The 23,708-nt window shown below is 42.8% G+C and overlaps 1 protein-coding gene across 1 annotated transcript in view; it reads left to right on the plus strand.

Annotated features, from left to right (window-relative positions):
* Positions 1 to 23,708, plus strand: part of LOC136331920 (zinc finger protein 420-like) — a 284,820-nt gene that overhangs the window by 117,032 nt on the left and 144,080 nt on the right. The gene's annotated exons all lie outside the window — the stretch shown is intronic.

Here is a 23,708-nt window from a genome sequence, read left to right on the forward strand (position 1 = left end):
TGAAGTCTCACCCTAGATCAAACTCAGACCCTCCACAGTCTCCAACCACCTACCACCACAGATCAAATCTTTTCTTTCCTCGGTCTAATAGGCTTCTTTAAACACTGAATTCCCAATTTTGCTCTTAGTCAATCCCCTCAGTGAGATCTTCTGAGCATGGCTTTTAAGGTCTATAATGACCAAGGAAGTAACAGAAAATGCAAATAATGCCCCAAAAAAGTCAGGAAATACTAGCTTTTGGCTCCAGCGCCCTAAGGGATTTCATAGCATTTCATCAAGGCCCTGCTCCAGAGTGGAAAGAAAGGTCATTGAACTGAAGCCTGCCAGGCTTCCCGGCCCCACCGGTGACACACCTGTGCTGTGGAAAGAGGGGCATGAGAAGGTAAGCTGCCCCCTTGCTTTATGGAGGGAGGGTTCAGTCTCTTCTAGCCCTGCTCCAGCTACCTGTGACCTGACCTTGCCCAGTGTGCTGGGAATTGCCACTGAAGGCCCAAGGACATTGTTAGTTCATGAGCCTAAGGTATTTCTTCCAAGTAGCAGATAAGCTAATCTCATTTCTTGTAAACACAAGGGCCATCTACTATGCCTTGCTTGAATATTTAAGTTTTATTTATCCCTCAAAGATCTCTACTGTGGGTATTGACAGTCTGATTTTATTGCTTTATTTAATGTTTAGTATCTCCTTTGTTCCTCTTATCTCAATGCCCCATGCCTATTATAGGCTGGGACCTGCTGGTAATTCCAGCTAGAGGCAGTGGTCACTAGGACTTAAACTCTAACTGCAAAATGTAGAAATGTAACACCCTTTCCCAAAGTACTTGCAAGTTTTATAGGTTACTCAGCAAACTGTTCAAACATTGTCCAAGAGGCACTTCCAGCATTACATCATCCAAGGACTGACTTTCACATGGACAGGTCCACACACCGTAATCCTAACAACTCACTCCCACTGCACCTTTCAGCCTGCCTCACCAAATCAGGAACTTTCTACTTGTGTGGGACCAACACCTATCTGTGTCTCCATACTAATTAGACAAAAATCTGTATCCTAATCTATCTCACCCTAAATATCAACCTAATCCCACCCCATGAGCCTCTTCCAGTTCCTAATACACTATCCATCAATGTAAGGACCAAACAAACTATACAGGTAATTTCTCTTCTTATTGCTTTAGAAATCTCTACAAAAGTAGATCTAGGGACAGGGGGACTGGCCACTTCCCTGTCTTATTCCTACTTTCTCTTTCTCTGAAGCCCAGCGGATTTGTATACATGGAATCAGTGGTTTTGCGCAACCTGGGTATCTTGACAATTGCCTTTCATTGGTCCACTCACTCTCCTATTTACTTTTCTAACTTTTAAACCCTGCCTCTTACATTTGTTTACTAGTTTCTTACAGAACTGCATGCAGACCTTCGCCAATCAGACAACTGGAAAAATCTACCTAACCCTACACATCAACCCTGAAACCTGCCCTCATGAAACAGAAAAATCTGAAACCCTATACCAGCAAACCTCCTAAATTCTATCTTTCAACCTCTACAGGTCCCCTAACCCTAAAGCTCTCCCATATTCCTGAAGAACTAGGAGAATAAATAGCAACACCTCTTAATGCTTCTCAGTCTTTTTCCCTTCACATAGTAAGGGGAGAAGATCACTGGGTCTACTTGACTGAAGAAGAGCCTACAAATGGACATGAAACATTTCTTTTAACTCAAGCTAACTGCTCTCTCCAGGGCTGCCAGGAAAAAATATCTCTAACTTTACCATGGAAGAACTTTCACACACACACCCCTATACAACCCTCCTTATCTCTGCATTGCTAATCTCCAAATACCTGCCTCTTTCTTTATTAAGTTCCTACAGGCCGGGATGAGAGAAATCTCTAGGATTACCTACAATCAAATGCTCCTACACTCCTATTCCCCAGTACCCCAAGGAGAACTTCATGAGGGAAATATCAAATAGGTAGGGATGACAGCAGGAAGAAGCCGTCCCTCAGCCCGAGAAGTTCCCTCCTGAATGTTCTCCAAACCCTCTTTCTTTTAACCACATATATTCAATCCTTCTAAAAAACTTACACCAACAAGTTTCCTGTCTCTTAAAATCTCCACATGTTCTCTCATTTGAGAGGAACCAGACCAGCATGTCTCATGAGGGTCATCCAGGAGACCATGCATCACCATGTCACTCTGTCCACTCGGCACTCGCAGCAAGCAACTAACAATTATTACCTCGCAAAATTGTTTTACTTCCTCACTCAGGTTTTCGGAGACATCGCCTGGTTCAGACTTCACAGCATGGAAATTGATGACCTCTTTAACTGGATGAGGGACTTGGCTTGGCAAGATTTCCTTCTTGAGTTCTCTCCAGAAGAAGAAATAATTTTCCAACTTTTTCTCCTCTTTCTCCTCATCAACCTTCACCATATATTATAAAATTAATATCTGCCTTTCTTTTATATGTAACCACAGAGTTGAGACATGATAGATACGTAAATTCCAAACTGCCCTCTTGATGTTCCGCTTATCTGTCAGACCTCACCCTTACTGGACTATTGACCCTGAGACAGAGGAATTCCAAAAAGCTGAGAAGCCGCCCCAAGGAGGAGCATTCCGGACATACCAGGACTTTTACCTCATTATCCCCTCAGGCTCTCCCAAACACTATATAACTCGCCCCTAGTCTGTAACCGGTGCTCTTCTCCCCCAGGAGAAGTGCCCGGCACGGTTCCTTTCTTCCTTTCAATAAAGCCTGTTACTCTGGTCTTTCGGACTCCCATGGATTCCAACAGAAACTGATGGGGCCTTTGATTCTAGAAAAAACTGGAGAAGATTCTCCTGGTTGTGAAACTAGATAATGTTTAAGTGGCTTTGAGAGCCCTGTGTGAAAAGAAAGTGTTTTTCCTGCTGTGTGTTTACTCACTGGCTGGTGCAAGGATAGATTAAAGGAATGGCCCACCATTTTTGGCTTCACTGTTTCTTTACTGTAAGGACCAAGAGAAGATCAGAAAATAAGCAGGGCACTAATGGAACAGGGAACTTAAGGGTTACAGGCAGGTCCTGCTCCTGTTCTGTTAGGAATAACATGCCCAAGGTCGTTCAAGAAGCAGAGACAGATAGGGACTCTGGGAGGCTGAGAGAGAGAGAGAAAAAAAAAAAAAGGAAAAAGAGACAAACGTTTGCATTCTATTGGTTAAAAGACCCTTATCAGAAGTTTAGGTTTGGAATTCGCCAATGAGCTAGACCCCAACCCCTGTTGCTATGCTATGTGCAGCCCCCTTAGCAAATAGGTTACCGCCACATCTGCTTCTGTATGAGGCTTGCTTGCTTAGCTTATAAAAAGATTTAGCTGTGAGCGCTAGGTGCGATTCCCATCCACAGCTCCTTGTGAGCACGGTGTCTCTGGATACCTCGGGAATTTGCCCCTGCGCAGGTTAAACTGGCCAATAAAGTAACATCTTAACTCCTGAAAGTCTCCAACGTTTGTTCTTGTACCTGGTGGATGTTACATTTACCATCTGCCCAAATCTATGGACACCTGCACCTGCATGGCAGCCATGGCTGCAACTACTGGCCATACAGAAGTCTTCAATAGTTGGAGAAATAACAGAGACTAGCCCATACCTAGGCCTCGTAGATGTTTGCCAGGGGATCCACCAGGCTGTAAAGTAACAAAGGTCTCCCCAAATCCCAGCAAGGATTATCCGGGCCTTTGCCAGGGGTCTACTTTAAGGGCAGATGGGAGGTAGACTGAAACTGCTCCTGTCCCAATCCCAGGCCAGCAGGCAGACCCTGCCCTCTCTGTAGTTGTGTGGGCCATTGGAGTTCAGACCTCCCAGAGCCCCTCAAGGCAAGAGAGACTTCCCTTCTTGCCCCAGCCTCTCCCTGGCACTGGCCTAGATGCAACAGCACTTCTTGACATCCTGGAGTAAAGAAGACTGATGGGACCTGACCTTGCCACAGACCTCCACCTGCACCATCTGAATGACAGAGCCTTGGTGTTGGTCAAATAAGTTTGTAAATATGATATATATGTTTGCTCGCTTATAGTTTGCATTGGGTATGGGGGACAGGCTGTAAGCAGGCAGGGTTGTTATAACCTAAAGCTTAGTTTTAAGACTAAGCCTTTCCCACCCTAAGTGACTTTGTATCAGAGACTTCCTTGTTTGTTTATTGGATTAAACATTTTGATTTCTACACTATAAAATGGGGCAGAGGAGCCAATGCTGGAGGAGAACAGAGAAAGGCCACGTGGAGGAGAGGAGAAGCAGCCAAGATGGTGAAGTTCTAAAAGAGAAGCTAGTTTGTGCAAAGTTTGTGCAGACAGAAGGAGATGGGAAACAGAGGTGAATAAGGCTGGTGAGGTAGAAACCTTTGATTCTAGGAAACTTGGATAAGTCAGTGGTTTTGGGAGCCCTGAATGGAAAGAGAAGTGATTTCCCACTGTGTGTATTTCTTGCCCTCCAGGTGCAAGCTAGGATTAAAGCTAATGGCCCACCAGTTCTTGGCTCCATTGTTTCATTACCGTCTGTTTGAATCTAATGTGAACCTGCATGGGCCAGATGGCTGTGATGGTGGCCATGGCTACTGGTCTTACACTTGGTAACTCTACAGGTTTCCAGTAAGGCCATTTCTCCCCTATTAGATAGAAGGCCACTTACTTGGCACTCCTTGAATATTCAGGACTACTGTTTTCTTTCTCTATCTCGATTATTGGAGTGCACAGTATTCTCTCCAACTCACTGATCTCCCCCACTCCTCTGTTGTCTAGAAAATTAGACCTTTACCCACCCTGTTGGAGACTGCAAGCTGACAGGGTCTTTGAAATTTAGACTTGTGGGGGACAGAGTAGTGGGGGGTGGGGCACTGGCAGTGAGCTCACAGGGTCCTTGCTGCTCATCTCCCCACCTCACTTGCCTGATTAAGCTGCTAAAGGCTAAGCTCTTCCCCACAACCTCTGACTGATTGTTTAACTTGGTAAAGTCAATTTAACTGATTGTTGAAGTTGGTAAAGGCAATTTACATGCCCTTCCCCACACCTCCATGTTAGCTGTGATGCTGAATTATTACTACTCATATTTCCCTCATGTCCCTCAGAGAGACTGGAGGCACTTTTCTTTTTATCCTTTGTTTTGTGAAGTTAAGATGTTATGTATGGTGGGTGGAAGGTTTTTTGGACTCTGTGGAGAATTCCTAGTTTGCCTCTGAAATGTCACTTTCTATCTGAGCTCTCATTGATGTGCAAATGACTTTGCTTTACCAGGGATAGTCAACCTTTTAATACCTACTGCCCACTTTTGTATCTCTGTTAGTAGTAAAATTTGCTAACTGCCCACCGGTTCCACAGTAATGGTGATTTATAATGTAGGGAAGTAACTTTACTTTATAAAATTTATAAAGCAGAGTTACAGCAAGTTAAAGCATATAATAATAATTACTTACCAAGTACTTTATGTCAGATTTTTGCTGTTTGGCAGAATAAATCTTTATAAAACAATTTATTATAGTTAAATATATCTTTTTATTTATACTTTGCATACATAGAAATTACATTAGTTAATTGAATTATTAGTGGGATCCCTGAAGCTGATGCTGGGAAACTGTGCTTGGGGCAACGTTTTTAAAATTTGAGGTATATCTTGATGCATTACTGTTGAGATAAATTCTTTTATAGAGGGTATTATTACAATTTCTCCAATATTATAGCTTTTACCACTTTTTGCAGTTATTTGTGAAATGTGACAAGTGGCAATTAATCCATCTTCATTTGTTGTATGTTGTTTCTTTTTCCTGAAGTTGGAAACAGGGAGGCAGTCAGACAGACTCCCACATGCGCCCGCCCAGGATCCACCCAGCATGCCCACCAGGGGGCGAAGCTCTACCCATCTGGGGCATTGCTCTGTTGCAACCAGGGCCATTCTAGTGCCTGAGACAGAGGCCGTGGAGCCATCCTCAGCGCCCAGGCCAACTTTGCTCCAATGGGGCCTTGACTGTGGGAGGGAAAGAGAGAGACAGAGAGGAAGGAGAGGGGGAGGGGTAGAGAAGCAGATGGGCTCTTCTCCTCTGTGCCCTGGCCGGGAATCAAACCTGGGACTCCTGCATGCCAGGCCGATGCTCTACCACTGAGCCAACCAGCCAGGGCCTGTTGTATGTTGTTTCTTAAATGATGCGACAATAGTTGAACAATTTTGAAATTTTTTATATATTTCCTGAAAATATTCAATGGGCTTGTTCTTGTCATTTAGATGCTTTGTAGAAAGATGTTCTTCCAATAGACTTGGCTTCATTGCCTCATTGGATAATGTTTTATGGCACAATAAACACATTGGATGTTGTTGATTTGCAACAGATTCTATAAAACCCATCTTCAGATACTCTGGCGAAAAGCCGCATGTGTAATTTTTTTTTTGAGACATTGGCTCATGATATTTCACAATATTTTGTTCGAAGCTGTAAGCATGTGCTTGATTTCAGAAATCTAACTATGCACTGACTTTAGTTTCAATTATGTAATGATTTAGTTTCACTTACGTAATGTGAACAAACCTTATGCACTTGAAGTCTGTTGCATGGTCGCAACATTACAAGTGTAATGGTTGAGTGAGTTTGTCGAGACGAGACTGAGTTAGTGAGTATCTGTGGTTGTGCGTTTTATTTTTATTTATTTATTTATTTATTTATTTTATTTATTTATTTTTTTGTATTTTTCTGAAGCTGGAAATGGGGAGAGACAGTCAGACAGACTCCCACATGCACCCAACCGGGATCCACCCGGCACGCCCACCAGGGGGTGACGCTCTGCCCACCAGGGGGCGATGCTCTGCCCCTCCGGGGCATCGCTCTGTTGCGACCAGAGCCACTCTAGCGCCTGGGGCAGAGGCCAAGGAGCCATCCCCAGCGCCCGGGCCATCTTTGCTCCAATGGAACCTCGCTGCAGGAGGGGAAGAGAGAGACAGAGAGGAAGGAGAGGGGGAGGGGTGGGGAAGCAGATGGGCGCTTCTCCTGTGTGCCCTGGCCAGGAATCGAACCCAGGCCTTCTGCACGCCAGGCTGACACTCTACCACTGAGCCAACCAGCCAGGGCCAGGTTGTGCGTTTTATAAAATTTTATGTAGCAGGTGTTAGCCAATGGCATCAGTTCTTTGAGATCGGGGCGAAGTAGCGAGACATTGGCTAGTTTTGGCAGTCCAAGGGGGGGGGTTCCTAGAATGTTATCCTACTACCCTAAAATCCAGAAATTGAGATGAAAATATAAGTTAATTGGTGTCTCCATTGTCTGGCAGTTTCTGTCATAGAAAGAAGCGTCGAACCATGGAGTTCTTTGTCTCTGCTATGGGGTAATAAAATGACAAACTGCTAGTTTTTGGGTGACAATAGCGGTTATAAACTGCCCACCGGATTGGGTGGTGGGTGTGGACCCAGGGTCAGAGGATGCTGGCCAGGTGGTCGTGAAAGAGGTCGGGTGCAGTCCCAATACAAATGCCCTTTAACAGAGTCTGACTGCTGTCCTGATCTTGACTGGTCAACAGTTAGTCGATTAGTATGTAATCATGGAACCGTTTGGTTGCTCCGCTTCCGCCCACCATGAAAACTGGAACGCCCACTAGTGAGCGGTAGGGACCAGGTTGATTACCACTGCTTTACACTATAACAATAAAGCTATTGGAAGTGCCTGTGCATTTCGTGGGCCATCAGCCACCACAAAACCTCCAGATCCCATCCTTTATCTTTCTGTGTTTATTTTCTAATCCTCTACTGTTCACAACATAGACACACAAAATTATTTGTTACAGTGGTTTGCAAAAAATGACGACCAACCTGGGGCCTCAGGTAAGGCAGGACTGAAGCTGAAGAAAGCAGGTGAGGGGACTTCCTGAGGTGCGCACATAAGTAAAAGAGGTTTTCAGGAGTAATTTGGGAGTAATACATTATGAGACAGGGTCAAAAGAAAGGGACCTTTTTGTAAGAATAGTTATGCAGCTAGGATGCTTTTTGCGATATGTTCAAGATGTGTGCCCTGGTTCCTGGAGGATAGAACGGTTAGTTCTGCTACAGGGGAGCAAGTAGGGAAAGCCCTGAAAAGGCAGTGGTGTGAGGAGACTACAGCAGGAGGAATGAAAGTGGCAGTCTCTCTGGCAGTTGGTGTCATACTCTGTGGCTGGGGGCCTGAGGAACATGGGGCAGTGCGGCTGTTCTTGTTCTCTGCCCAACACCCAGACCGAGAGCAAGCTCCCAGTCTATCCCACTTTATAATGTAGAAATCCAAGCCTTTAATCCAATATACAAATAGGGAAGTCTCTAATACAGGGGTCCCCAAACTTTTCACACAGGGGGCCAGTTCACTGTCACTCAGACCATTGGAGGGCCGGACTATAAAAAAAACTATGAACAAATCCCTATGCACACTGCACATATCTTATTTTAAAGTAAAAAAACAAAATGGGAACAAATACAATATTTAAAATAAAGAACAAGTAAATTTAAATCAACAAACTGACCAGTATTTCAATGGGGACTATGCTCCTCTCACTGACCACCAATGAAAGAGGTGCCCCTTCCGGAAGTGCGGTGGGGGCCGAATAAATGGCCTCAGGGGGCCGCATGCAGCCCGCGGGCCATAGTTTGGGGACCCCTGCTCTAATACAAAGTCACTTATCTGAGGCATGATGGGATTCCTCATGAGAATGCACCACACTACATCAAAAAGAGTGGGAAAGGCTTATTCCTAAAACCAAGCCCCAAGATATAAGGACCTGCCTGCCCACAGCCTGCCCCCAACATACATTAATATAATCACGCCCATCCCAAGCAATCACCTGGGTAACGGGATTCCACGTGGGCAGTGCCATCTTTAACAAAGTGAGCATAATATATATTATGTGCCCAACAACCCCTATGTCCCAAAATGTCAGCAGTTTAGCAGGCACTCCCTGCCATTCCAGTGGCCACTCAGTGATGCAAGTCTGGCTTCCAGGACATCCATTCATCCTCCCCCTGCCGCAGCCGCTGTTTACCTTCTGGAGTCTGTGAATCGCAACTCTGGCCCAATTCTCCTCATCTTCCAGATAGGAGCTGGAAATGCCAGCTCCCGCTGCCGAGATTGAGCCCCGGGCTGCTTCCGCCAGCCTTGCTGCTCCAGCCCCAGCCTCAGCCCCAGCCCTGGCCTCCTGCAGCAGCTGTTCTCAGAAATCTCCACAATATCCAGGGCAATCTGCAACTCATGAACCTGTGATTCCTCCTCCAGCGGCTTCTGTATTTCCAAGCGAATCTCATGAATCTGACCGGCCTTCTCTGGTGCTTGCTCCAGCTCCAAGGTTGGCATCTCTTTCTCCCACATTTGCTCCAGCTCGTTCCACTGCTCAATTTGCAGGTCTCAGGCAGCCTCTTCCACAGAGCTCTCAGTTTCCTCATGCATGGCTGTAAAAGTCAGCCATCCTACGGCCCCCAAAAGGACAGTTATGGGAAACCATAATAGCAGCCAGTCCTCTACTCCACCGCTCAAAGGTGGTGGTGGTTCCATACTCATCTGTATTGAATCCCGCCACAGACTACACCAAATGTAAGGCCAGGAGCCACCATTGTGGCCATTCACATGCAGGTTTGCATTGAATTCGAACAGATGAGAATGAAATAACAGAGCCACAAACTGGTGGGCCATTATCATTAGTCATAGTTTGTGCCTGGTTGGCAAGTAAAACACACACACTGGGCTACAAAACCCACTCATTCAGTGCTCACTAAGCTACTGACTTATCCAAGGTTCCTAGAACCAAAGGTGTCTACCTCACCAGCCTCATTCTTCTTTGTTCCCCATCTCCTTCTCTCTGCACAAACTCTGCACTAACTGGCTTCTCTTTCAGCTTTCTGCCATTTGGCTGCTTCTCCTGGCCTCCTCCATGTGACTTTTCTCTGATTTCCTTTCTCTGCTCTCTCCTGTAATGCTAATCTCAGGAACTGAGAGAGAGAAAGCTCCCGGACTGCCCCACTTTATAGTATAGAAATCCAAACCTTTAATCCATATACAAACAAGGAAGTCACTGATACAAAGTCACTTATCTGAGGCATAATGGGATTTCTCATGAGCGTGTATCACCTCACATCATACAATCAGTCAAGGGTGTGGGGAAAAGCTTAGTCTTAAAACTAAGCCTTAGGCTATAATGACCCGGGCCTGCTTACAACCTGTCCCTCACACACAATGCAAACTATAAGTGAGCAAACATATATATCAATTTAAAAATTTACTTGACTAACACTTCCTTACCCTGACCTTACGGCTCACTTGTATTTTGTGTTGGCCTGAGCAGCACCATGTGTGTTGTCCAGTGGTTCTCAGACTTTTTGATGTTGGGGAGCATTTAAAATCCTACAAATAACTGTAGGCGCACTATATACAAATTTCTGAGAAATATAATAACCAAGTCAAATATTAAAGAAAATAATATAAAATCCAAGCGTGCTTTTATAGTAATTAAACAAAATAAATACAAAAAATTAAATTTATTCTGACATTAAAAACATTTTTATGTTACATTTTTTGTTATGCTTTTTAGAATTAGTAAAAAAAGCGGGAGTAGTCTGACCAGGTGGTGGTGCAGTGGATGGAGCATTGGATTGGGATGCGGAGGACCCAGGTTCGAGACTCCGAGGTCCCCAGCTTGAGCGCGAGCTCATCTGGCTTGAGCAAAAAGCACACCAGCTTGAACCCAAGGTTGCTGGCTCAAGCAAGGGGTTATTCAGTCTGCTGTAGCTCCACGGTCAAGGCGCATATGATAAAGCAATCAATGAACTAAGGTGTCACAATGAATAATTGATGATTGATGCTTCTCATCTCTCTCTGTTCCTGTCTGTCTGTCCCTCCCTATCTATCCCTCTCTCTGACTCTCTCTCTGTCCCTGAAAAAAAAAAGAAATACAAAAAAAAGCAGTGTTAAAAAAATAAAAAAATGACAAAAATTTATTTTTTTATATATATAGATGCATTCTTAGTAAGATTTAGTAAATTTGGCAGGTCCCAGCGTGAATGTGTTAAGTTTTTTTATTCTTGTGTTTATATGAAACATGAGCCTGATGTGTCCTAGCAATTTCTTCAATGTTTGGGCATATATTTGAAAGGCAAACTCTCATTTCCTCATCAGTACATTGAAGAATTCCTCTCTTTTTACTCTTAATTGTGTTGAGGGTAGAAAATCCTAATTCACATAAATAGGATGTTGAAAATTGCAGTAAAATGTTCAAAGCTCTTTTAGATATTGCCACATATCATTCTTTTATAGAAATCCAAAAGGCTTCAAGAGACAATTCCTTACGTTTAATCATCAATCCACGATCAGTGGATATAGCTGCCAATTCTTCTTCTGTTAATGTTAAACCAAAATCACTTGAAGATTCCAGGAATGGGTTTCTAATCCATTCGTATTATTCACCGTTAAGTGATGAAAAATGCTATAAATTAAATTCTGCCCATAAGCCTTCAAGTCCTATTTTATGATATTTACACTTAACTTTTGCTCACTTCCAGGATCGGATTCTTCAATATCATGCTCCTTCTATTTTTCTTTTATTTTAATTTATTGAGTGTACACAGATATTCTAGTGTCCGCTTGAATACCTCCCCCCTCCCCCGTGTTTCCCACCACATCCTCTTGGTCCTCCTCCCCGCAATGCCCTCCTCCCGGTTTTGCTTTTCTGCTCTCATCCCATCCCATCATTCCCTTTCCCTCTGTCCGCTTTCCCTCTGGACCCTTTGATCCCGCCTCTGCCTCTGTTCCATTCCTCAGTTCATATTGTTCATTGGATTCCTCAAATGAGTGAAGTCATACGGTATCTTTATTTGCCTGGCTTATTTCACTTTATACTTTCCAGGTTCATCCATATTGTCGCAAAAGGTAATATTTCCTTCTTTTTCATGGCCCCATAGTATTCCATTGTGTATATGTACCACTGCTTTTTAATCTACTCATCTGCTGATGGACACTTGGGCTGTTTCCAGATCTTGGGTATTATAAACACTTCTGCCATAAATATGGAGGTGCATTTCTCCTTTTGATAATTGATGTGGTGTTCTTGGGATATAATCCTAAAAGTAGGATGGCTGGGTCAAAAGGCAGTTCAATTTTAAATTTTTTGAGGAATCTCCATACTGTTTTCCACAGTGGCTGCACCACTCTGCATTCCCACCAGCAGTGCAGGAAATTTCCCTTTTCTCAACATCCTTATGATGTGTTGTTTTGTTGATGAGCGCCATTCTGACTAGTGTGAGGTGATATCTCATTGTGGTTTTAATTTGCATTTCTCTAATGATTAGTGATGTTGAACATTTTTTCATCTGCCTATTGGCCATCTGTATGTCCTCTTTGAAGAAGTGTCTATTCATTTCTTTTGCCCATTTTTTAAAATAAATTTATTTATTTATTTATTTATTTATTTTTATTTATTTTTTTTTACAGAGACAGAGAATCAGAGAGGGATAGATAGGGACAGACAGACAGAAACGGAGAGAGATGAGAAGCATCAATCATTGGTTTTTTCTTGTGACAGCTTAGTTGTTCCTTGATTGCTTTCTCATATGTGCCTTGACTGTGAGGCTACAGCAGACCAAGTAACCCTTTGCTCGAGCCAGTGACCTTGGATCCAAGCTGGTGAGCTTTGCTTAAACCAGATGAGCCCGTGCTCAAGCTGGCGATCTCGGGATCTCGAACCAGGGTCTTCCACATCCCAGTCCGATGCTCTATCCACTGTGCCACCGCCTCGTCAGACTTTTTTGCCCATTTTTGATTGACTTGTTTATCTTCCTGGTGTTGAGTTTTACAAGTTCTTTATAAATTTTGGTTATTAACTCCTTATCAGACGTACTGTCAAATATGTTCTCCCACTCTGTGGTTTCCCTTTTTATTTTGTTCATATTGCCTTTAGCTGTACAAAAACTTTTTAGTTTGATATAGTCCCATTTGTTTATCCTGTCCTTTATTTCTCTTGCACGTGAAGATAAATCAGCAAATATATTGCTGCAAGTGATGTTGGAGAGCTTATTGCCTATGTTTTCCTCTAGGATGCTTATGGTTTCACGACTTACATTTAAGTCTTTTATCCATTTCCAGTTTATTTTTGTGAATGGTTTAAGTTGGTGGTTTAGTTTCATTTTTTTTGCAGGTAGCTGTCCGATTTTCCCAACAGCATTTGTTAAAGAGATTGTGTTTACTCCATTGTATGCTTTACCACCTTTGTCAAATATCAATTGTCCATAAAGATATGGGTTTATTTCTGGGTTCTCTGTTCTGCTGCATTGATCGATATGCCTGTTCTTTTTATTATTATTATTATTTATAGAGAGAGGGATAGATAGGGACAGACAGACAGAAACAGAAAGAGATGAGAAGTATCAATCATTAGTTTTTCGTTGCGACACCTTAGCTGTTCATTAATTGCTTTCTCATATGTGCCTTGACTGTGGGTCTTCAGCAGACCAAGTAACCCCTTGCTCGAGGCAGTGACCTTGGGTCCAAGCTGGTGAGCTTTTTGCTCAAGCCAGATGAGCCAGTGCTCAACCTGGCGACCTCGGGGTCTCGAACCTGGGTCCTTCTGCATTCCAGTCCAACGCTCTGTCCACTGCTCCACCACCTGGTCAGGCTATATGCCTGTTTTTTTAAAATATTTTTTAAATTTTATTTATTCATTTTAGAGAGGAGAGAGAAAGGGAGAGAGAGAGATACAGAGAGGGAGACAGAGGGGAGAGAGAGACAGAGAGAGAAGGTGGGGAGGAGCTGGAAGCATCAACTCCCATATGTGCCTTGACCAGGCAAGCCCAGGGTTTCGAACCAGCGACCTCAGCATTTCCAGGTTGACGCTTTATCCACTGCGCCACCACAGGTCAGGCTATATGCCTGTTCTTATGCCAGTACCAAGCTGTTTTGAGTACAATGGCCTTGTAGTATAACTTGATATCAGGAAGTGTAATAACACCCACTTTATTCTTCTTTTTCAAGATTGCTGATGCTATTCATGTTCTTTTTTGGTTTTATATGAATTTTTAAAATATTTGGTCTATATCTTTGAAGTATATCATTGGTATTTTAATAGGAATTATATCAAATTTATACATTGCTTTGGGTAATATATACATTTTAATGATGTTTATTCTTCCTAATCATGAACATGGTATATGCTTCCACTAGTTTGTATCTTCCTGGATTTCTTTTATCAATGTTTTATAATTTTCTGAGTACAAGTCTTTAACATCCATCATTAAATTTACTCCTAGGTACTTTATTTTTTTGTTGTTGCAATAGTGAAGGTGATTGTTTTCTTAATTTCTCTTTCAGCCAGATCATTGTTGGTGTATAAAAATGCCTCTGATTTCTGAGTATCAATTTTATATCCCACCACCTTGCTGAATTCATTTATCACACGTAGTAGTTGTTTGACTGTGACTTTAGGGTTTTCTATGTACAGTACCATATCATCAGCAAATAATGATAGTTTTACTTTTTCTTTTCCAATTTGGGTGCCTTTTATTTCTTCTTGTCTGATTGCTCTGGCTAGGACTTCCAGAACTATGTTGAATAAGAGTGGTGAAAAGGGGCACCCCTGCCTTTTTCTTGATCTTAAGGGAATTGATTTGCATTTTTGCCCATTGAGTATGTTGGCTGTGGGTTTGTCATAGATAGCCTTTATCATGTTGAGGTATGTTCCCTGTATTCCCACTTTGCTGAGAGTTTTGAATATAAATGGGCGCTGGATTTTATCACATATTATTCTGCATCTATTGATATTATCATGTGGTTTTTCTCCTTTGTTTTGTTTCGGTGATGAATCACATTTATTTGCAAATGCTGTACTAGCCTTGCCTCCCCAGAATAAATCCCACTTGATCATGATGTATGATTTTTTTTCATGTACTGCTGTATCTGGTTTGCTAATATTTTGTTGAGAATTTTAGCATCTAAATTCATCAGGGATATTGGCCTATAGTTTTCTTTCTTTGTGTTGTCTTTGCCTGGTTTTGGAGTCAGAATTATGCTTGCCTCATAAAAGGAGCTTGGAAGTTTTCCCTCCTCTTGAATTTTTTAAAATAGCTTGAGAAAAATAGGAGTTAGTTCTTCTTTGAATATTTGGTAGAATTTTCCTGTCAAGCCATCTGGCCCAGGGCTTTTGTTTGTTGGGAGCTTTCTGATAACTGTTTCAATCTCATTTGATGTAATTGATCTATTTAGGTTTTCTGATTCTTCCAGATTGATTTTTGAAAGGTTATATTTTTCAAGGAATTTGTCCATTTCACCTAGGTTGCCTAATTTTTTGGCATATAGTTCTCACAGTATTTTCTTACAATCCTTTGTATTTCTGCTGTGTCAGTTGTTACTTCTCCACTCTCATTTTCAATTTCATTTATTTGAGTCCTCTCTCTTTTTTTCTTGGTGAGTCTGGCTAAGGGTTCATTGATCTTGTTTACTTTTTCAAAGAACCAGCTCTTGGTTTTATTGATCCTCTGGATTGTTTTTTTAGTCTTTATGTCATTTATTTCTGCTCTGATCTTTATTATTTTCTTCCTTTTACTTCCTCTGGGCTTTACTTGCCGTTCTTTTATAGTTCTTTTTTTTTTTTTTGTATTTTTTTTCTGAAGTTGGAAGTGGGGAGGCAGTCAGACAGACTCCCGCATGAGCCCAACCAGGATCCACACAGCATGCCCACCAGGGGGTGATGCTCTGCCCATCTGGTGCATTGCTCTGTTCCAACCAGAGCCATTCTAGCACCTGAGGCAGAGGTCATGGAGCCATCCTCAGTGCCTGGGCCAACTTTGCTCCAATGGAGCCTTGGCTGCGAGAGGGAAAGAGAGAGACAGAAAGGAAGGAGAGGAGGAGGGGTGGAGAAGAGATGGGTGCTTCTGTGTACCCTGGTCGGGAATCAGACTCAGGTCTCCTACATGCCAGGCCGACGCTCTACCACTGAGCCAACTGGCCAGGGCTTATAGTTCTTTTAGTTGCAGGGTTAAGTTGTTTATTTGGGCTTTTTCTAACTTCTTAAGGTATACCAGTAATGCTATGTACTTTCCTCTCAGGACTGCTTTTGCTGTGTCCCATAGATTTTGATTTATATTATGCTCATTTTCATTTGTTTCAAAAAAATTTTTATTTCTTCCTTGATCTCATTGTTGACACATTCATTATTTAATAACATGCTGTTTAGTCTCCAAGTGTTTGAGTGTTTTTTTGCTTTCTATTGTAGTTGATTTTTCATTTCATGCCATTGTGGTCAAAGAAGATGCTTGATATGATTTTAATCTTCTTAAATTAGTTGAGACTCATTTTGTGTCCTAACATGTGGTCTATCCTAGAGAATGTACCATGAGCACTTGAACAGAATGTATATTCTGCTACTTTAGGGTGAAAGGTTCTAAAGATATCTATTAAATCCAGTTGATCTAGTGTGTCCCTTAATTCTGCTGTTTCTTTGTTAATTTTTTTTCTTGACAATCTATCCAGTGATGTTAGTGGGGTATTAAATCACCTACTATTATAGTATTGCTGTTGATCTCGCACTTTATGTCCATCAAAGTCTGCTCTATATATTTAGGTGTTCCTATATTAGGTGCATAGATATTTATAATGGTTATCTCTTCCTGTTGGATTGTTCCCTTTATCATTATGTAGTGATTTTCTTTATCCCTTACTGTAGTCTTTGTTTTAAAGTCTATTTTGTCAGATAAGAGTATTGCTATCCCAGCTTTTTTTTTTTTAATTTTCATTTGCATAAAATATTTTTTCAATCCTTTTAATTTCAGTCTATATATATCTTTTGTTTTGATGTGGGTCCCTTGTAGACAGCATATGTACAGGTCCTCTTTTCTTATTCATTTGGCTACCTTATGTCTTTTGATTGGAGCATTTAATCCATTTACATTTAAAGTTATTATTGATATGTAGTTGTTTATTGCCATTTTATTCTTTAAATTTACATTCCTCTTTTAATATATATATATATATATATATATATATATATATATATATATATATATATTTCCCCCCCACTTTGTTCTGTCTACAGCAGGCCCCTTAACATTTCTTGCAGCATTGGTTTAGTTGTGATGAATTCCTTGAGTTTTTTGGGTTTTTTGTTTTTTGTCTGGGAAGCTTTTTATTTCTCCTTCAATCTTAAATGATAGCCTTGCTGGATAAAGAAATCTTGGTTGTAGATTCTTGTTCTGCAGTATTGTGAATTTTTCTTACCATTCCCTCTGGCCTCAAGTGTTTCTCTTGAAAAGTCAGATGTCATTCTTATGGGGGTTTTATTGTAGGTAATTTACTGTTTTTCTCTTTTAGTATTCTTTCTTTTTCTCTTAGCTTTCGTATTTAGATTTTAATGTGTCTTGGTGTGGGTCTCTTTGGGTTCTTTTTAAATGAGGTTCTCTCTGATTCTTGAACACGTGTGACTCTTTCCTGCATCAATTTAGTAAATTTTTCAGCTACAATTTCTTCAATCAGGTTCTCTATATCCCTTTTTCTTTTTCTTCTCCTTCAGGAACCCCTATTATGCAAATATTGTTTCTCTTTATGTTGTCACAGAGCTCTTAGAGTCCAGTGGTTGGCAAACTCATTAGTCAACAGAGCCAAATATCAAGAGTACAATGATTGAAATTTCTTTTGAGAGCCAAATTTTTTAAACTTAAACTATATAAGTAGGTACAGTCCTTATCAAGGTAGTGCCTGCACGTGGTATTTTGTGGACAATCCACACTCAAGGGGCCAAAGAGCTGCATGTGGCTTGCAAGCCACACTTTGGTGACCAGGGCCTCAGACTTTTTGATCCTTTTTTCTTTTTGCTGTTCTGCTTCCATGCTTTTATTTACCTTGTCCTCTAAGTTACTGATTCAATCCTCTGCTTTATCCAGCCTGCTTTTAATTCCTTCTAGTGTAGTCTTTATTTCTGCTATTGTGTTTGTCACTTCTGTCTGGTTCTTTTTTATGATTTCAATGTCCTTTTTGATGCTTTTAAGCTCTTTATTTAGGTGTTTATTATGTTCATCCATTCTTGCTCTAAGATCTTTGAGCATCCTAACAATCATTATTTTAAACTCTGCATCTGGTAATTTGGTTATTTTCATCTCACTCAGTTCTTTTTCTGGGGATTTCTCTTGTTGATTAATTTTGATTGCATTTCTTTGTCTTCCCATTTTGTCTGTGTTTACACTCTTCCTTTGGGTGTGTTGTTTGTGTAGCTAGCTGAGTCTAGAGTTGATATTGTCTGCCTCCAATTTTCAGTTGTGTTGTTTCTAGGTCTTCTTGGGTTGGCATCAGTTGTTGTTTGTAATCTGCTGTGGACTACTTATCTGCTATCACTATTCTTTTTGCTATTTGTGTCAGCATTTTCTATGTCTTAGCTGGGTCAGGTGTGAGGAGCTCTTCCTTAAGCTACCACTCTAACAAGGGTTGTTAGGTCCTGAACTGATGCTCTCTGTATCTGGTTGCTGTTTGTGCTTGCCTTGGACTTCTCTGGTTGGAGCCTAACAGATCAGTGGGGTCACTGCCTATGACTGGCTGTTATCCACCTTTTTAGAGCTACAGGTAATCTAGATCTTGTGGCTGCCTCTGCTGGGCCCAGGTGCCATTATAAACATCAGCTGCTCTCTAGGCTAGCTTTTATCTGCCCTAGGCCTGGGGCAAGTTCCTTTAAAAGATCGAGTTCCCCTGAGATCTGCTTTCTGCTGCCTTTTATTGCTAGCAACTTCTTGGCTCAGTACTGTTATTCAGTGATTAGGTACGGTATTGGATGTGTCTTGCCCCTTAGCCTCTGATGACTTTCTATCCAGACTTTATTTTATTTTATTTTGTTTTTTTTCTTCTTTTTCAACATTCAGAAGGGTGTGGTCTCAGGGGTCTAGTGGATGTGGACTCTGTGCTCTCTATGTTTGGTCTGTCTGCTGGCCCCCCGCTGCCACTCTTGTCACCTCGGGCATTTGAACTTGGCGCTGCCGGTTCCAGCCCACCTCTGAGGCTGCTGCAGCTTTCACCATCCTTGGTGGGCCTGCATGCACCTGCTTGGACCACCCCAGAGGTCGCCCAGGAACCAATCACCACCAAGGGTGGGCTCACGCTGTGGACCTCCGCAGCATCCTGCCACAAATTCCGCCTCTGTGGGCGACCCACATGCACCCATTTGCAACACATCCATTGTCACCTGGGCCTCAGCTACCGCCATTTGCAGGCCCATGCCACAGGCATGATTGCACAGAGCTTGGACTTCCACAGCAGCTGCCACTGCCTCTGCCTCTCTGGGTGGGTTCGCACACAGCTGCTTGGACTGCCTCCACTGTTGTCCAGGATTTTGCACAAGCTCGGACCTCTGCATCAGCTGCCATGGCTCCTGCCTCTGCTCTCGCCTCCGTGGGTGGGCCCATGTGCACCTGCAAGGACTACCTTCATAGTCACTGAGGCTCACAGCCCAGGAGGCCCTGCATGCTCACTCCCACCTTTGCAGCAGCCGCTGCAGCTTTCACCCTTGCAGGCAGTCCCATACACGCTAGCTCCGACGGCCCTGGCTTCTGAAGCCACACCCCACCGCCGCTGGTTGGCCTGCCTACAGTGAGCACTCAGCAGTGGGGGGGGGCAGTGTAGCTCAGACTTCAGCACTCACTACCTATGTCCCTAATGTGCTGCCTGCCTCTATGCCTCTTTGTTCTGACTGGATCAGGGGAGACTCAGATGGGTGGGGTAATTTATTCCCTTTGCTGGTGTTGCTGCTCCCAGAAAAAATGTTCACTTTAGTTTTGGGGCATGATTCAACCCAGGGGTTAGGGTGTCTGTTGGGCAAATAAGTTTGTAAATATGATATATTTTTGCTCACTTATAGTTTGCATTGGGTGTGGGGGACAGGCTGTAAAGAGGCAGGATTCTTATAGCCTAAGGCTTAATTTTAAGACTAAGCCTTTCCCACCTTTTTTGATATGGGGTGGTGCACTCTCATGAGGAATCCCATTTATGCCTCAGATAAGTGACTTTGTATCAGAGACTTCCTTGTTTGTATATTGGGTTAAAGGTTTTTATTTCTATGCTATAAAATGGGGCAGAGGAGCCCATGCTGGAGGAAAGCAGAGAAAGGTCACGTGGAGGACAGGAGAAGCAGCCAAACAAGCCAGTTTGTGCAGAGTTTGTGCAGAGAGAAGGAGATGGGGAACAGAGGTGAATAAAGCTGGTAGAAACCTTTGATTCTGGGAAACTCAGATTAGTCAGTGGCTTTGGGACCCTGAATGGAAAGGGAAGTGTTTTCCCACTGTGTGTATTTCTTGCCCACTGGGTGCAAGCTAGGATTAAAGATAATGGCCCACCAGTTCTTGGATCCATTGTTTCATTACTCTCTGACCGAATTAAATGTAAGCCTCATGGGCCAGGCGGCTGTGATTGTGGCCTTGGCTACTGGCTTTACAGTGTACATCCCTCGAAGTGTCCCCCCTGAGCCTCTGAGACCACATCCTCCCCTGGCAACTCCAGTCCTCCCAGAGTTCCCAACTCCTGGAGCCCCGGGCAGGTGGCTGTGAGCGAGGCTCTTCATGCAGTCTCTTTAATAAGGAGCCTGTGTCTGAGAGTTCTGTCTTCTTCTATCAAACAGTATCTAGGCTCCTTTCTCATCCAAATACAGTCCATTTTCCCCTTTCATGCTTCAGAATTTTAGGCTGAAACTCCAGTTTTGGGGCTGAAGACCCACAACTCTGCAGGCAATCCTCCCCACCTCAAGAGTCCCTCTGGGCCTCCTCTCACTGCTGGGTGTGGGACAGCCTTTTCCGCATCTCTACCTTTCCTACCAGTCTCAGTGTGGGTTCTTTGGTGGTCCTTGGCTATAGAATCCTCTTAGTTTAGTCCAAAGATGGTCTTTCAACATGACTGTTTTCAAAATTAAGTTGTAATCCACTTTGGTTCTGGGATGTGGGAGTTGGAATGTTCACCTACTTCATGGCCATCTTGTCTCTCCTATGGCAGTTTTTTTAAGCCTCCAATACCACGCTTCTTTTTGAGAAATCTATCCATTTTATTTGAGTGTATTTATCTAAAAATAATATAATGATGTGTTAATAATAAATATAATAATGATGTGTAACAAAAGGAGCAGTATTTCCATAATGAAATGGTATAATAGAATAACTATATTTATTTTTATATCTGGTCATATGCTGCAAAGCAGTGCAGCTAGTAATTCCAGGTCATGAGTGGGAATGATGTGGAATCAAGAAAATATGTGGAATTAAAAAAATACTGCATTGAGAGGGCCCTGTAATTTCTGCTGACAAAAACAAGGTGCCCAAAAACCACATCTTGCTATATTTATAGGGCAAAGTGAGGCCATTAACAAATCAACATATTATCTTAACTTTACACCAAACAAAGGATAGAAGAAACTTGCCTCTAGTCTTTCTGGGGACATGGGGGGGAGGGTAGAATGAGTGTAAACAAACCAGCACCACAGCAAGTGAGGTGGGGGATTGGGCAGACTATCAGCTTACAGCTAATTTCCCACACCTCTGTCCCCCAAAAATCTAAACTCCAAAAACCCTATTGGTTTTTTGGTCCCCAACAGGCACATATTTCTCTGGAATACCATAGGGTGCACTGGAAATCTTCTAGGTTGCACCTGTGTGCCCTGGCACACACTTTGAGAACCACTGGTGTAGTCTGTGTAAGGCTGTGGTGCTTGCCCTCAGGGAAGCAGATTGCAAACAAGGAATGCCTTCCTGCTTGGGAGGGGTGATTGTTTTGCTAATGTTTGCTGGAGAAGGTGTATTTTTTGCCTAGCCTGTTTTGCTGGGGAAGGCAGAGAGATTGCAGAGTGCTAAGAAAGAATCCAATGGGAGAGAAAGAGTGCAGGGGGAGCTTTGGGCTACTTTGGGCTAACCTGCTAAGGCTTGTAGAGGCCTTTGACTCCAGGAGGACCCAGAGAATACATCAGGTCTATAGGAGCCACTGAATGAGAGGGAAGAGGTCTTCCCTGCATGTTTTCTTGTCCGCCTGTACAAAAATTTAATTAACAGAATGGCCCACCATTTTTTGGTTCCACTGTTTCTTTACTGTCTGCCTAAATTTAATGAGAACCTGTATGGCCATGATGGCAGCAGCCACTGGCCTTTCAGAGTGAAAAGAAATTTTGCCATAAAAAGAGGACAGTATTAAACCATTGTTCATTGATAAAGAAATATCAGTTATATTTATTAGAGAAAACCACAAATATAATAAATTAGGAAGGATGTAAAGCCAGTGGCCAGGGCTACCATCACAGCAGCCTGGCCCATGCAGGTTCACATTGGATTCGGACAGTCGAAAAAGAAACAATGGAGCCAAAAACTGGTGGGCCATTAGCTTTAATCCTAGCTTGCACCCAGCAGGCAAGCAAAAAATACACATTGGGCTCCAAAACCTACTCACATTCAGTGCTCACAAAGCTACTGACTTATCTGAGTTTCCTAGAATCAAAGGTTTCTAGCTCACCAGACTTATTCACCTCTGTTCCCCATCTCCTTCCTTCACTCTGCACAAACTGGCTTCTCACTCAACACTCCGCCATCTTGGCTGCTTCTCCTGGCCTCCTCCACGTGGCCTTTCTCTGCTCTCCTCTCTGCTCTCTCCTCTATTAATCTCAGGAACCAAGAGAGCAAGCTCCCATTCTGCCCCCATTTTATAGTGTAGAAATAAAAACCTTTAATCCAATATACAAAATAGGGAAGTCTCTAATACAAAGTCACTTATCTGGGACATGATGGGATTGTACCACCCCACATCAAAAAGGGTGGGAAAGGCTTAGTCCTAAAACCAAGTCCCAGGCTACAAGGATTCTGCCTGCCCACAGCCCGCCCCCAACACACATTAATATCACCTGGGCGATGGGCTTCCATGTGAGCAGCGCCATCTTTAACAAAGTGAGCATAATATATTTTATCTGCCCAACAAAGGACTTTAGCCAGGATGAATTTTCACTGAGCATTAGATATTTATTCTGACATAGATGATGAAATATACTGAGTTGAGCAAGAAATCTGAGAGTCAAACACTAATAAACTTCCATCAATACATATGTCTCAAAGAAAAAATTAAAATATAACCTATGTGGCAAATACCTTATCAAAAATTGAATCCATGGGGCCACTGCAAGTTGGCTTATTGGTAGAGCATCAACTGTGCATTTGGAAGTCCCTGGTTAGATCCCCAGTCAGGACACACAGGAGAAATTACCATCTGTTTCTCCACAGCTCCTCCACTCTTTTCCTCTGCCAGCCATAGCTTGAATGAGCAAGGTGGCTCCAGGCTTAGGATTGATCCTTGGCCTCACCTCAGGGACTAAAATAGCCAGACTGCTGATCAAGAGAGCAGCACTGTAAGGCAAGAGGATGTCATGGTTATGGCCATTCATATGCAGGTTCGCACTGAATTTGGACAGATGGTAAAGAAACAATGGAGCCAAAATATGGTGGGCCATTCCTTTATTAAAGTCTCACACAGCTGACAAGAAAACAGGCAGGAAAGCACTTCCCTTTCATTCAGGGCTCCCAAAGCCCTGACACAAACTCCAGTTCCACAACCAGGAGAAATTTCTCTGGTTTCTCCTAGAATCAAAGGCCCCAGCAGTCTCAGCAGAGCTCACAAAGCCCCTCAGCTCAGGTTCCCCATCTGCACACCTTCTCTCTCTGCAAAAAAACTGGCTTCTCTTTCAGCCACTGCAACTGAATGCATCCA

The sequence above is a fragment of the Saccopteryx bilineata genome, chromosome 3 (assembly GCF_036850765.1).
Source record: "Saccopteryx bilineata isolate mSacBil1 chromosome 3, mSacBil1_pri_phased_curated, whole genome shotgun sequence".
NCBI lineage: Eukaryota > Metazoa > Chordata > Mammalia > Chiroptera > Emballonuridae > Saccopteryx > Saccopteryx bilineata.